The sequence below is a fragment of the Aquarana catesbeiana genome, linkage group LG03 (genome assembly GCF_042186555.1).
Source record: "Aquarana catesbeiana isolate 2022-GZ linkage group LG03, ASM4218655v1, whole genome shotgun sequence".
NCBI classification, from domain to species: domain Eukaryota; kingdom Metazoa; phylum Chordata; class Amphibia; order Anura; family Ranidae; genus Aquarana; species Aquarana catesbeiana.
Window position 1 is genome coordinate 159,866,905 of NC_133326.1, and position 16,575 is coordinate 159,883,479.

Below are 16,575 nucleotides of genomic sequence, written 5' to 3' on the forward strand. Positions count from 1 at the left end.
CCTGCCCTATATACTCAGCAGAAATTTGGGCCTTAGGTGTTGTTGTGGCCACAACACTGTAAGCCCTCACAGGGCCCTGCTGTGAAATATTAGATCAAGAATTGTAATTACATGCCCCTGTTGAACAGGGGCAGAAAAATTGGGCCTTTGGTGGTGGTGGTGCTTGTGGCACAACACTGTAAGTCCTCACTGGCTCTTGGTGGGTGCAGAAATGGGCCCTGCTGTGAAATATTAGAACAGGAATTGTAATTACATGCCCCTGTTGAACAGGGGCTGAAAAATTGGGCCTTTGGCACTGGTGCTGGTGCCACAACACTGCAACCCCTCACAGATACTCTAGTTGGAACACAAGAACGAGCCCTGCTGCAAAAGAATTGCATCAAAAATTGTAATTACACGCCCCTGTTAAACAGGGGCTGAAAAATTGGGCCTTAGGCACTGGTGGTGGAGCCCAGAACCAAAAAATCTTACAAGCTATCAGCGTGGTCATTGAGGAGGAAGAGGATAATTACTCAGGATAGTCACTCTAGCATCAGCATAGGCAGTCTTTGAAGGGATCTGAGATTTAAAAAAAAATTATTCAGTTACATCAGCATCATTTGCTTGGTAGCTCCAAGACTGATTCATTTTTATAAAGGTCAGTCGATCGACCGAGTCAGTGGACAGACGCACCCTGTGATCGGTTACAAAGCCTCCAGCAGCACTGAATGTGCATTCTGAAAGAACGCTGCATGCAGGACAGGCCAGTAGCTCAATTGCATACTGTGCAAGCTCTGGACAGTGATCCATCCTCAAGACCCAGTAACCCAGAGGATTTTCGGTGGGAAAGGTGTCCAAGTCAGATCTTGCCCCTAGGTATTCCTGCACCATGTAAAACAGATGCTGGCGATGGTTGGTGGAACCAATCATACCTTGGGGCTGCTGACTAAAAAATTGTCTGAACGCATCAGACGGCCACCTTCTCCACCGCTCCTTCTTTGACTGACTGAAGAATCAGTAACACGTTGTCCAGAAACAGGAGTTTGTAACCTCCCAGTCTCTGGGAACGCGTTGCACAGACCTTTCTGCAAGGCCTCCCGAAGATGTTTCATCCTCTGCTCCCTCTGCAATGACAAGATAAGGTCCGCAACCTTACCCTTGTAACATGGATCAAGGAGGGTTGCCAGCCAGTATTGTTCCTTCTCCTTGATATCACGAATACGAGGATCCTTCGGCAGGCTTTGCAGGATCAGGGAGGCCATGCAGCGTAGGTTTGCTGATGCATTCGGTCCGGGGTCCTCTGGATCACTAAGGACGACATGGTCCGCAGCCACCTCCTCCCAGCCACGTACAAGTCCATGTGTTTCTTGGGACTGATCCCTTAAAGACTGCTGCTGATGCTGAGTGCCAGGCTCCACCTACTGACACAATCCTCATCCTCCTCCTCTTCCTGTGTGATCGGCGGGCATGCAGGAACACTGTCTGGATAAAGGGGGGCTTGAGAGCTAAGGAAGTCCTCCTCTTCCTGCCTCTGTTCTGCCTCAAGTGCCCTGTCCATTATTCCACGCAGCATGTGCTCCAACAGGTGGACAAGGGGGACAGTGTCACTGATGCATGCACTGTCACTGCTCACCATCCTTGTAGCCTCCTCAAATGGTGACAGGACAGTGCATGCATCCCTGATCATGGCCCACTGGTGTGGGGAAAAAAAACAAGCTCCCCTGACCCTGTCCTGGTGCCATAGTCGCACAGGTACTCATTGATTGCCCTCTACTGCGTATGCAGCTGCTGCAGCATGGCCAACGTTGAGTTCCACCTGGTGGGCATGTCACAGATTAGGCGGTTCTTGGTTAGGTTAAACTCCTTTTGGAGGTCTGCCAGCAGAACACTGGCATTATATGACCGGCGGAAATGCACACAGACTTTCCTGGCCTGCCTCAGGACATCCTCTAATCCCGTGTACCTGCCCAAGAACCGCTGCACCACCAAGTTAAGGATGTGAGCCAAACAGGGCACATGAGTCATTTGTCCCTGTCGGAGGGCAGAGAGGAGGTTGGTGCCATTGTCGCAAACCACCATTCCTGCCTTAAGTTGGCATGGCATCAACCACCTCTGAACCTGCCCCTGCAGAGCTGACAGAACCTCTGCCCCAGTGTGGCTCCTGTCCCCTAAGCACACCAGCTCCAGCACCGCATGGCATCTTTTGGCCTGCATATTTGCATAGACCCTTGAATGGCTACGGAGCACCGCTGGTTTAGAGGACAAAGCACAGGAAGAGGCCATGGAGGAAGAAGAAGAGGAGGGGGTGGAGGAGAGAGGTGTGTCACAATCATTAGTAGTGGCATTTTGGAGGCATGGTGGTGGAACAACCTCCAACACTACTGCACCTTGTCCTGCATCCTTCCCAGCTGCCAGCAGAGTCACCCAATGCGCAGTGAAACTTAGGTAACGTCCCTGTCCATGCCTGCTGGACCATGAGTCAGCGGTAATATGCACCTTACCGCTGACTGCCCTGTCCATTGAGGCATGGACATTGCCTTCCACATACCGGTAGAGAGCTGGAATCGCCTTCCGTGAGAAAAAGTGGCATTTGGGTAACTGCTACTGAGGAACCGCACATTCCACAAACTCACGGAAGGGGGCAGAGTCTACCAACTGAAAAGGCAGCAGTTGAAGTGCTAGCAATTTTGCCAAGCTAGCATTCAAACGCTGGGCATGTGAATGGCTGGGAGTGAACTTCTTTAGGCGGTGCAGCAGCTGGGGCAGGGAAATTTGCCTGGTACAATCTGACGTCGGTGTACTGAAAGCAGATTGCCCACAAGTACTTGGCTGTGACTCACCTAAATCTACACCTTCATTCCTCTCAGTGCAGGTCTCAGAGAGGACTGAAGGTATAGTGGGGTTGGAGATCTCAGCTGATGAGGAGCAAGGAGAGGTCCTCTTTGTTCTTTGGTGTGGGTCTTTAAGATATGCTTGCCAACGAACTGCATGGCAGGTCAACATATGTCTGATCAAGCTTGTGGTGCCCACGTGGGAGATGTTTTGGCCACACGAGATACGCTTGAGACATATGTTGCAAATAGCAGCGGTGCGATCTGATGCACTCATCTCAAAAAAAGCCCACACCAAAGAACTTTTGGAATAACACGCAGAGACAGCAGCGCCCTGCACATGTGGAGCTTTGGGGTGTGATGCAGTCAGTGTGCTGCCCTTAGGCTGGCCCCTGGAGGGCATCCTGCCTCGTTGGTGATGTGCCTCCTCCTCTCTCCTATCAGGCACCCACGTTGAGTCAGTGACCTCATCATCCCCTCCCTCCTCATCACTGGAGTAAACCTCGCAGTATGCTGCAGCAGGGGGAGCATGACTGCAGATTGCTGTCCTTCTTGGGCACCCCCTCTGTCCGTGCTCATGTTACTGCCTTCATCTAGCTCAGTATCCTCATCAGAGCCTTCTAAACGCTGGGCATCCTCCTGGAGCATGTACCCAACACTGTGGCCAAACAGTTTGAGGGACTCCTTAGGAGGACATAGTGGGGCTAGGGAAGGAGTCACTGATGCCATTGAGCCGAGGGAAGAGGCTGCATTGGCAGCTGCTTTGCCAGACAAAGTACCCTGAGCGTGGGTGAGAGAGGATGAGGACGGCTTGGTCATCCACTCGACTAAGTCTTCCGCATGTTGCCGCTCAACACGGCCAGCTGCCGAAAAAAAGGCCAAGCGTGTCCCACGGCCACGTGCTGATGAGGATGCACCGTCTCCACGACCAGCACTGTAGCCTCTAGACACAGAGAATGCTTGCCCTCTTTTATTGGCTTGTGACTGTCTGCTTCACCTTGTTGGCCTTCCAGACATACTAATGGCCTGTAGCTGCACTAAGCTGGGATATATATACTGATACTACAGCTAGCAAAATCAACTGCCTGCCTGTAGTATGAGAACACCACCAACCTTCTACAGGTAGCTTTAGCTGAACACTGTGCAGAGCTCGTAAAAAACTAACTTGTAGCTTATTTAGCTGCCTGCGGTAGTGATAGGATCAGGAAAACACCACCAACCTTCTACAGGTAGCTTTAGCTGAACACTGTGCAGAGGTCGCACTACACTAACTTGTAGTTTTAGCTGAACACTGTGAGGAGGATGCACTACACTAACCTGTAGCTTTAGCTGAACACTGTGCAGAGGTCGCACTACACTAACTTGTAGTTTTAGCTGAACACTGTGAGGAGGATGCACTACACTAACCTGTAGCTTTAGCTGAACACTGTGCAGAGGTCGCACTACACTAACTTGTAGTTTTAGCTGAACACTGTTCAGAGAACACACTACTCTAACTTGTAGCTTTAGCTGAACAACGTGCAGAGGTTGCACTACACTAACTTGTAGTTTTAGCTGAACACTGTTCAGAGGACGCACTACACTAACTTGTAGTTTTAGCTGAACACTGTGCAGAGGTCGCACTACACTAACTTGTAGCTTATTTAGCTGCCTGCGGTAGTGATAGGATCAGGAAAACACCACCAACCTTCTACAGGTAGCTTTAGGTGAACACTGTGCAGAGCTCGCAAAAAATAACTTGTAGCTTATTTAGCTGCCTGCGGTAGTGATAGGATCAGGAAAACATGACCAACCTTCTTCAGGTAGCTTTAGCTGAACACTGTGCACAGCTCACACTACACTAACTTGTAGTTTTAGCTGAACACTGTGAGGAGGATGCACTACACTAACTTGTAGCTTTAGCTGAACACTGTGCAGAGGTCGCACCACACTAACTTGTAGTTTTAGCTGAACACTGTGAGGAGGACGTACTACCCTAACTTGTAGCTTTAGCTGAACACTTTATAGAGGTCACACTAAACTAACTTGTAGCTTTAGCTGAACACTGTGAGGAGGACGCGCTACACTAATTTGTAGTTTTAGCTGAACACTCTGCTGAGGTCACACTAAACTAACTTGTAGCTCTAACTGAACACTGTGAGGAGGACACACTACACTAACTGTAAATAGTCTAGCTGCCTGACTGTGGTACTAATAGGATCAAAAGAACACCAGCAATTTTCTTCAGGTAGCTGTAAACACTGTAACAACACAAGCCTGCCTGTCAGTAGGAAGTGTGTGTGTGTGTGTGTGTGTGTGTATATATATATATATATATATATATATATATATATATATAACACCTGGGATGCATATATATATACACAATACACTGTAAGTGCAGCTAACTCACTGACTGTCCTGCCTAATCTATCTAACCTAAATCAAATGACACTGTCTCTCTCTGTCTATCCCTTTCAATGTCAGAACACACACTACACAGGGCCGCCGTGTAGGCGGCCTTATATAGTGTGGGGAGTGTACTAAATCCCCTGAGCCATAATTGGCCAAAGCCTCCTTGGCTTTGGCCAATTACGGCTCTCTGTTCAGAGGGCGCTGTGATTGGCCAAGCATGTGGGTCATAGTGCATGCTTGGCCAATCATCAGCCAGCAATGCACTGCGATGCCGCAGTGAATTATGGGCCGTGGCGCGCCACACGAATTTGTTGCGAACGGCCCATATCGTTCGCAATTCGGCGAACGGGCGAACAGACGATGTTCGAGTCGAACATGGGTTCGACTCGAACACGAAGCTCATCCCTAATCATGATTCATATTTCAATATATTAATGTTTTAATATTTTATCACCTTTTAAGTGTCCATTGTTTATATGTTCATTTTGTTATTTTACTGGATTCTATTCTTTAGTTTATTTATATCAAACAACATACTATTTTATATATTTTTATACAATATATAATAATATCATTCATAATAATATCAACTCATGATCAGTAAATCAATACTCAGATGAAGTCAGTATGACAAAACATGTTAGGGATTGAGCACACAGCATCCAACTATGGTCAGAAAGGCTGCCGGAGAGACCAGAGGGGTTCAAATTAGCTGCTATCCTGAAAGTGAGAGCAGACAGCTGTTACCCTATCATCTGGTGCTTGAGTGACTGCTTTGTAACTACTATGTTCTGAACATATGCACATAGCGTATGTGGTTTTAATGATTTTTGACCAATAAATCGTTTTACGGAATTACACTATTGGGCTGCAATTTGTCTGGTGAGACCACAGCATTACCTCTGGGATCTCTGATTGAGGATCATCAGGCGGTGGATACCACAGCTGGAACGATCAGTGGAATGAGCCATTCACTCACTGATGTCTAGACACAGCCTGCCCAGAATCATCCATCTGTAATCAGGCTTTGCACTTACTGACATTTGGTAAGTGTTGATTTCACAGGGAGCAGGATTTGTACAGGAGAGAGACTTTTGGAGGGGACTGAATGCTAGCCCCTTGCCGATCGATTGTGGGAACTGGCATTTGGGGGGACGGTGCTCTTTGTGAGCTGTATGCCTGGGGACCCTTGAGGTGATATTACTGCGGATTCGGGTCCTGGCCCCCCAGGACACACATACTCTGGGGACCCTGGGGTTGGTGTTACTTTCGATTCAGCTCCATGTCCCCCAAGACACAAGACTCTGGGAACCCGTTATATGCCATATTAGAATAGTGACTGATTCATACCGTTGGGACTCCTACTGTTAAATGCTAATGTCATCAATTCCAGCTACCTGTCTGTTGTCTGCTAGAATGTGTATTGTAAATAAGTCTCTGGTATGGGATCTAAGAGTAATTAGATCCCCATTGTTGTTTGTGTTAATTAACTCTGCTATTGTGATAATGTTGATTGGGTTTTCTGAGCTACAAGACGGCCAGTCTGGCCTAAAGGTCATGTCTGAGTCATCTAGGCTGTCTAAAGGGATTAGTTAATTAGCCCATGTTAATTAGGTTTCTGGTCACAGGTGTATGTTCAGAGTAATATGAGCAGGATGTATACACCTCCTCTTTTACTGTATAAAAGAGCCTGTATTTTGCAATAAAAGATTCCTTGTTGAACTTACATACAGCTTGCCTGGTGTTTGTTCTGAGCTACACAACTGGATTAGAACGGCACATAGCTGTAGTTCTAGTCCCGGAGCATTGAATGACCGAACCATCAGATGTTGCGATCTGCAATCTGATTAAATAGCCACAGAGGAGTGTCGGGAGAGTGGAACCGAGCGAGCCGGGGCTCGTTACATTGGTTGGCAGCGGTGGGATTTGCTCTCCAGTTACAGGGACACTCCAAACCACCACAGTGAATGGCCAGCTATGCAGCCAGTAGGAGAGCCACGCTGAAAGATTTACTTGAGAGCAGTGGAGGGAATGGTGGGATCGTGCTTCCTTGCCGTGAACACATCCAAACCATCCCCTGGATCCAAGGTCCAGATAGCAGGAGAGGAGAGATACCAGCCACCATGGAAGAGGAATTCAGAAGGAGGTTGCGAGAGATGCAGATACAGCACAGAGGACCAGTATCAGAGCAGGTCCTGCTAGGATGGTTTGATTCTATCCGCTGCAAACTCTGGAAGGAAGCTCTAGCCCGTGAGCAGCGAAACCAGGGAAAAGTTATCCCCTCCATCCATGTAAGGTACTGGTCGCAGTATGAAGTGCGAATGCTGTTATTGGGGGAACAGCCGAACCAGGAGTGGACAGCCGAGTTAAGCAGGCTGATCTGGGAATAAATGCGGTTGGATGAGAGCTACAGAGCCCTCTGGTGGTATGTAGCCCAAGTGTGCCCGTGGACAGCGGATGGCAGCCCTACGGAAGGCTTTGACTACGATGGCCTGGGATTGTTATACTGGAGGATGTCCGGGGACCCTGACTTTGGGAGTGATCGGGAGTGGCATTTGGAGGAAATAATGGAGCATAGAGAGCGAAGACTGAATGTCTCAGAAGTGCACTGGGCACAGGAAGATTTGGAGTTTCTGGCCATTCAGGAATGGGAGCTTGAGATTACCTACAGACAGCTGCTAGACTCTGTTCAGCAGCAGGGTGGGGCTCCCTTTGCCTGGGACTATCAGGAAATACCAGTTGACAACTCTGAAATCCTGGCTGAAGAGTTGACAATGTGGCAGAGTAACAGTGTGCTTTGCCAACCTGCTCCCGCAGCTATGGAGGCAGAGGTCTTATGGTGGATGCAGCAAGTGCTGACTGACCTTGATGAACCTGTTTCTGCATTGGATGATCTTGGATGGAGGAATGTGCCTATCCAGCAGCATGCCAGAGAATCGGCAGTGGAAAATCTGAAGATTGCCGTCCCCAAACCTGAAGTGCTGACAACAGGGCAGAGCTCTGCTAACCTCTGCCCAGCACTGATAGCATCTTCTGGGTTCCACGGAGAGGAGATGGTGAACCTTTATCCCCAGACACCAGTTGCAGAGACAGAGGATTTGATAGACTTTTCTGCTGAGGAAGAACAACCTGGTGAGCCTCCAGCAGAAGAAGAGCTGTTATTAGGGCCAAACTTCACTGTGCTCTGCCCAGCACCAACAGAAGTATCTGTGAAGTTACAAGGAACTTCCCCAGCTGAAGCGCTGGCAACCGGACAGAGGGTCCAAGATCTCTGCCCTACACCTGCGGCAGTTCCGGAGGCTCAGGGTGAGAAGGAGGTGGTCACTTCCCAGCAGCAGATCAGGATACAGGGGGAGAAGGGAGAGGAGGTATTCGTTGTGCCTCCCCAACAGTTGGCCAGGGTGGAGGAAGTGGTCTTTCCTCCCCAGCAAAGATCCGTGCACCTGGGAGACAGTACCACAGACATATCGTCCCCACATCCAGATGAGGGAATGGAAAAGGAAGCAGCCGGCTCACCTCCCCAATGGCAGCTACACAGTTTGGGAGTGGAGGAAGCCAGCCTCCTGCCCCAACAGTTAGCTGGAGCGGAGAAAGCGGAGTCCCCAGCAGAAGTGCTGGCAACAGGGCAGAGTGCTACCAACCTCTGCCCAGCACCGTCAACAACTACAGAGTTCCAGGGAGGCGGGGCAGTCGGCCTCCCTCCCCAACAGTTAACCGGAGCAGATGGTGTGGGGTTTCCAGCAGAACGGCTGGCAACAGGGCTGAGTACTGCTGGACTCTGCCCTCAACTAACAGAGGATGGATTTCCTGTGAAGGTGGATGGGACTTCAGTCTCCACCTGTATACCCCAGGGATGCTGGGCAGTCAGCCCAGATCCCCAACAGCATGACGGAGTGAGCCCAGACACCCTGTCTTCTCTCCAGCAGCAGAAAGGACTCCAGGGAGAAGGGCCAGTCCAGGCCTCTCCCCAGCGGCAGATATGTTCTCTGAGAGAGGCAGAGGTTAGCTAGGTGAGTAATGCTTTGTTTGGAACAATGTGTTTGGGGTACTGTGTGGGTACAGGCATTAGAGGACTGGAACTACTGACTAACTTCGGAGTCAACCCATCTGGGGTCTCCTCCTGTGTTAGTCTCCTGCCGAAAGGGGAGAAATGTGACAGACCTAGCCGGGAGAGAGACTTTTGGAGGGGACTGAATGCTAGCCTCTTGCCGATCGATCGTTAGCCCTGGCATTTGGGGGAATGGTGCTCTTTGTGAGCTGTATGCCTGGGGACCCTTGAGGTGGTATTACTGTGGGGACTCCTACTGTTAAATTCTAATGTCATCAATTCCAGCTACCTGTCTGTTGTCTGCTAGAATGTGTATTGTAAATAAGTCTCTAGTATGGGATCTAAGAGTCATTAGATCCCCATTGTTGTTTGTGTTAATTACTCTGCTATTGTGATAATGTTGATTGGGTTTTCTGAGCTACAAGATGGCCAGTCTGGCCTAAAGGTCATGTCTGAGTCATCTAGGCTGTCTAAAGGGATTAGTTAATTAGCCCATGTTAATTAGGTTTCTGGTCACAGGTGTATGTTCAGAGTAATATGAGCAGGAGGTATACACCTCCTCTTTTACTGAATAAAAGAGCCTGTATTTTGCAATAAAAGAGATTCCTGGTTGAACTTACATACAGCCTGCCTGGTGTTTGTTCTGAGCTACACAACTGGATTATAATGGCATATAGCTGTAGTTCTAGCCCCAGAGCATCGGATGACCTAGATCTGCAATCTGATTATATAGCCACAGAGGAGTGTCGGGAGAGTGGAACCGAGCTAGCCGGGGCTCGTTACAGTACAAAAGTCTGATGCTTTTGTATACACATGATCGGACTTTGCTCCATCAGACTTTTGTTGCCAGAAAGTTTGTCCATTCGCACAGCCAACAAAAGTCAGATGGAAACAGAAAAAGTTTTTCCGATGGAGCATACACACGGTCGGATGTTGCTCCAAAACAGCTAATTTGCATGTTTGTTGTCAAAAAGTCCGATCATGTGTACGGGCCTTAAGAGTTATGGAAGTCTTGACAGGGATTCTGGAAATTCTGTCAGGTATTTTAAAAGTAGGAATTCTGGAGGTTCTGGCAGAAGTCTCTGGTGGTCCTGGAAGTACTGTAGCAGCCTCACAGTAGGGTGTGTGAGGTACCTCATCCCCTGACTGTAACAAGAAGACATATAAGAGAAAACATATTATTATACAGGATTTATATAGAGACAACAGTTTACGCGGCACTTTACAGTATAAAAGGAAGACAATACAGTTATAATACAATAAAATACAAGAGGATTAAGAGGGCCCTGCTCAGAAGAGCTTACAATCTAATAGGGTGGGGCAGGTGGTACAAAAAGTTGTAACTGTGGGGGATGAGCTGATGGAAGTGGCAAAAGATTAGTTGGAGATGTTAGTTGGAGACGTGATAGGCTTCCCTGAAGAGATGAGTTTTCAGGGATCGCCTGAAGGTAGCAAGAGTAGGGGATAGCCGGAAGGAGAAGATTTACTAAAACTGGTGCACTCACAATCTTGTGCAGCTGTGCATGCTAGGCAATCAACTTCTAACTTCAGCTTGTTCAATTAAGCTTTGGCAATAAAACCTGGAAGCTGATTGGTTTCTATGCAGAGGTGCACCAGATTTTGCACTCTCCAGCTTTAGTAAATAACCCCAACAGTGTCAGTGTGTTGGGAGAAAGCAGGAGAGGATTTAGGGAACTGCACTTCAAAAATACACAAACCAATTAGGCACACTAAAAGGTCCAGCTTCCCAGGAAACGGTCACAGGGACAAGGTACTGTAGATCAGGTCTATTTCATATACCAGAGGTCCTGCAGCTTGTCAAAAGATTCGGGAAGATCACAGATGTTCAAATGACAAACAGATAGCAGCACAGGGATCCTCATTAGTAAAATGCTAACAATTTATTTAACAAGAAAAATAGTACACTTACATCATAAATTCTTGTACAGAAGCTTGTTAAGTACAAAGCTGTCAGCAAGCTGCTTTTCCTGGGTGCACCCAGCAGGATGGAGGGCAAGGAGTGCTGGCATGGGACCCAAGAAGAGGAGAATTCTGGCTGCTCTGATAAAAACCATTGCAAAGAGCAGGTAAGTATAACATGTTTGTTATTTTTATGTAAAAAAATGAGCGTTTAGTAACAGTTTAAGTTTTTTTTTCATTCTTTTAGTTTGTATGGACTTTGCTCTTGCTTTTTTTTTTTGCTGGATGTTGGTGGAGGCTAGTTTAGTGGCTATATATTTTTGTCATCTTTGGTTTTATTTTGTTGATTTTCTCTTTAATTTTGGGGGCATTAAAGTACAACAGCTTGGTAGCAGAACAAACATGCCTAAATGTAGAAGCACAAGGAAAAGGGAAGTGTCTTTCAAAAACAAGTAGAGATTTACACTTAAATTTTTATTAATTTTCAAGGTAAACATGCATATGATTGTCAATGGTAGTTTTTCTACAAGCATATGAGACATTACTTAGTACTAGGGATGAGCCGAACACCCCCCGGTTCGGTTCGCACCAGAACCCGCGAACGGACCGAAAGTTCGCACGAACGTTAGAACCCCATTGACGTCTATGGGACTCGAACGTTCGAAATCAAAAGTGCTCATTTTAAAGGCTAATTTGCATGGTATTGTCCTAAAAAGGGTTTGGGGACCCGGGTCCTACCCCAGGGGACATGTATCAATGCAAAAAAAACTTTTAAAAACGGCCGTTTTTTCGGGAGCAGTGATTTTAATGATGCTTAAAGTAAAAAAAAAAAAGTGAAATATTCCTTTAAATATCGTACCTGGGGGGTGTCTATAGTATGCCTGTAAAGTGACGCGTGTTTCCCATGTTTAGAACAGTCCCTGCACCAAATGTCATTTTTAAAGGAAAAAATCTCATTTAAAACTGCTTGCGGGTTTAATGTCATGTCGGGTCATGGCAATATGGATGAAAATCAGTGAGACAAACGGCATGGGTACCCCCCAGTCCATTACCAGTCCCTTTGGGTCTTGTATGGATATTAAGGGGAACCCCGCACCCAAATTAAAATAAGGAAAGGTGTGGGGCCACCAGGCCCTATATACTCTGAACAGCAGTATACAGGCGGTGCAAACAAGACAGGGACTGTAGGTTTGTTGTTAAGTAGAATCTGTTTGTAATTTTGAACATTTTTAACGTGTTTAGCTCCAGCCAAAAAATCTTTTCTAAGCTTTTTGGAAAACATAGGGAAGGGTTATCACCCCTGTGACATTTGTTTTGCTGTCTTTCCTCCTCTTCAGAAGATTTCACCTCACTTTTTTGTCCCAATGAAAAATGTTTTTTGAAAATTTGGGTTTTTTTGTGGAACAAGGATTGGAAAGCATCAGTGGAAAGGAGAACTTGTTTTCCCATATTAACTCTTACAGGAGAGAATTTCCCTTCCTAGGGGTAGATTTCATCTCACTTCCTGTTGTCTCCTTCCGTTTGCAAGTAGGAGTCGTTTGTAAGTTAGATGTTTGAAAGTAGGGTCCTGCCCTATATACTCAGCAGAAATTTGGGCCTTAGGTGTTGCTGTGGCCACAACACTGTAAGCCCTCACAGGGCCCTGCTGTGAAATATTAGATCAAGAATTGTAATTACATGCCCCTGTTGAACAGGAGCTGAAAAATTAGGCCTTAGGCACTGGTGCTGGTGCCACAACACTGCAACCCCTCACAGACACTCTAGTTGGAACGCAGGAACGAGCCCTGCTGCAAATTATTGCTTCAAAAATTGTAATTACACGCCCCTGTTAGACAGGGGCAGAAAAATTGGGCCTTAGGCACTGGTGCTGGTGCCACAACACTGCAACCCCTCACAGACACTCTAGTTGGAATGCAGGAACGAGCCCTGCTGCAAAGTATTACATCAAAAATTGTAATTACACGCCCCTGTTAAACAGGGGCTGAAAAATTGTGCCTTAGGCACTGGTGGTGGCGCCCAGAACCAAAAATGTTCTTACAAGCTATCAGCGTGATGATTGAGGAGGAAGAGGATAATTACTCAGGGATAGTCACTCAGCATCAGCATAGGCAGTCTTTGAAGGGATCTGAGATTTCAAAAAAAATTATTCGGTTACATCAGCATCAGGTGCTTGGTAGCTGGTGGTGATCCAAGACTCATTCATTTTTATGAAGGTCAGCCGATCGACCGAGTCGGTGGACAGACGCACCCTGTGATCGGTTACCACGCCTCCAGCAGCACTGAATGTGCGTTCCGAAAGAACGCTGGATGCAGGACAGGCCAGTAGCTCAATTGCATACTGTGCAAGCTCTGGCCAGTGATCCATCCTCAAGACCCAGTAACCCAGAGGATTTTCGGTGGGAAAGGTGTCCAAGTCTGATCTTGCCCCTAGGTATTCCTGCACCATGTAAAACAGACGCTGGCGATGGTTGCTGGAACCGATCATACCTTGGGGCTGCGGACCAAAAAATTGTCTGAACGCATCGGTCAGACGGCCACCTTCTCCACCGCTCCTTCTTTGACTGACCGAAGCCTCAGCAACACGTTGTCCAGAAACAGGAGTTTGTAACCTCCCAGTCTCTGGGAACGCGTTGCACAGACCTTTCTGCAAGGCCTCCCGAAGATGTTTCATCCTCTGCTCCCTCTGCGATGGCAAGATAAGGTCCGCAACCTTACCCTTGTAACGTGGATCAAGGAGGGTTGCCAGCCAGTATTGGTCCTTCTCCTTGATACCACGAATACGAGGATCCTTACGCAGGCTTTGCAGGATCAGGGAGGCCATGCAGCGTAGGTTTGCTGAGGCATTCGGTCCGGAGTCCTCTGGGTCACTAAGAACGACATGGTCCGCAGCCACCTCCTCCCAGCCACGTACAAGTCCATGTGTTTCTTGGGACTGATCCCTTAAAGACTGCTGCTGATGCTGAGTGCCAGGCTCCACCTCCATACTGACACAATCTTCCTCCTCCTCCTCTTCCTCCTCGTCCTCTTCCTGTGTGATCGGCGGGCACGCAGGAACACTGTCTGGATAAAGGGGGCCTTGAGAGCTAAGGAAGTCCTCCTCTTCCTGCCTCTGTTCTGCCTCAAGTGCCCTGTCCATTATTCCACGCAGCGTGTGCTCCAACAGGTGGACAAGGGGGACAGTGTCACTGATGCATGCACTGTCACTGCTCACCATCCTCGTGGCCTCCTCGAATGGTGACAGGACAGTGCATGCATCCCTGATCATGGCCCACTGGCGTGGGGAAAAAAAACCAAGCTCCCCTGACCCTGTCCTGGTGCCATAGTCGCACAGGTACTCATTGATGGCCCTCTGCTGCGTGTGCAGCCGCTGCAGCATGGCCAACGTTGAGTTCCACCTGGTGGGCATGTCACAGATTAGGCGGTTCTTGGGCAGGTTAAACTCCTTTTGGAGGTCCGTCAGCCGAGCACTGGCATTATATGACCGGCGGAAATGCACACAGACTTTCCTGGCCTGCCTCAGGACATCCTGTAAGCCCGGGTACCTGCCCAAGAACCGCTGCACCACCAAGTTAAGGACGTGAGCCAAACAGGGCACATGGGTCATTTGTCCCTGTCGGAGGGCAGAGAGGAGGTTGGTGCCATTGTCGCAAACCACCATTCCTGCCTTAAGTTGGCGTGGCGTCAACCACCTCTGAACCTGCCCCTGCAGAGCTGACAGAACCTCTGCCCCAGTGTGGCTCCTGTCCCCCAAGCACACCAGCTCAAGCACCGCATGGCATCTTTTGGCCTGCGTACTTGCGTAGCCCCTTGAACGCCTACGGAGCACCGCTGGTTCCGAGGAAGAGGCCATGGAGGAAGAAGAAGAGGAGGGGGTGGAGGAGAGAGGTGTGTCACAATCAGCATTTTGGAGGCGTGGTGGCGGAACAACCTCCAACACTACTGCACCTTGTCCTGCATCCTTCCCAGCTGCCAGCAGAGTCACCCAATGCGCCGTGAAACTTAGGTAACGTCCCTGTCCATGCCTGCTGGACCATGAGTCAGCGGTAATATGCACCTTACCGCTGACCGCCCTGTCCAGCGAGGCATGGACATTGCCTTCCACATGCCGGTAGAGAGCCGGAATCGCCTTCCGTGAGAAAAAGTGGCGTTTGGGTACCTGCCACTGAGGAACCGCACATTCCACAAACTCACGGAAGGGGGCAGAGTCTACCAACTGAAAAGGCAGCAGTTGAAGTGCTAGCAATTTTGCCAAGCTAGCATTCAACCGCTGGGCATGTGGATGGCTGGGAGCAAACTTCTTTCGGCGGTGCAGCAGCTGGGGCAGGGAAATTTGCCTGGTACAATCTGACGTCGGTGTACCAAAAGCAGATTGCCCACAAGTACTTGGCTGTGACACACCTAATTCTACACCTTCATTCCTCTCACTGCAGGTCTCAGAGAGGACTGAAGGTCTAGTGGGGTTGGAAATCTCAGCTGATGAGGAGCAAGGAGAGATCCTCTTTGTTCTTTGGTGTGGGTCTTTTAGATACGCTTGCCAACGAACTGCATGGCAGGTCAACATATGTCTGGTCAAGCATGTGGTACCCAAGCGGGAGATATTTTGGCCACGCGAGATACGCTTGAGACATATGTTGCAAATAGCAGCGGTGCGATCTGATGCACTCGTCTCAAAAAAGGCCCACACCAAAGAACTTTTTGAATAACGCGCAGAGACTGCAGCGCCCTGCACATGTGGAGCTTTGGGGTGTGATGCAGTCAATGTGCTGCCCTTAGGCTGGCCCCTGGAGGGCATCCTGCCTCGTTGGTGATGTGCTGCCGCCTCCTCCTCCTCCTCCTCCTCCTCCTCCTCCTCCTCCTCCTCCTCTCTCCTATCAGGCACCCACGTTGAGTCAGTGACCTCATCATCCCCTCCCTCCTCATCACTGGAGCAAACCTGGCAGTATGCTGCAGCAGGGGGAGCATGACTGCCAGATTGCTGTCCTTCTTGGGCACCCCCTCTGTCCGCGCTCATGTTACTGCCTTCATCGAGCTCAGTATCGTCATCAGAGCCTTCCAAACGCTGGGCATCCTCCTGGAGCATGTACCCAACACTGTGGTCAAACAGTTCGAGGGAATCCTCATGAGGACATGGTGGAGCTAGGGAAGGAGTCACTGATGACATTGAGCTGAGGGAAGAGGCCGCTGCTTTGCCAGACAAAGCACCCTGGGCATGGGTGAGAGAGGATGAGGAGGATGAGGACGGCTTGGTCATCCACTCGACCAAGTCTTCCGCATGTTGCGGCTCAACATGGCCAGCTGCCGAAAAAAAGGCCAAGCGTGTCCCATGGCCACGTGCTGATGAGGATGCACCGTCTCCACGACCAGCACTAGACACAGAGCCTGCTTGCCCTCTCTTATTGGCTT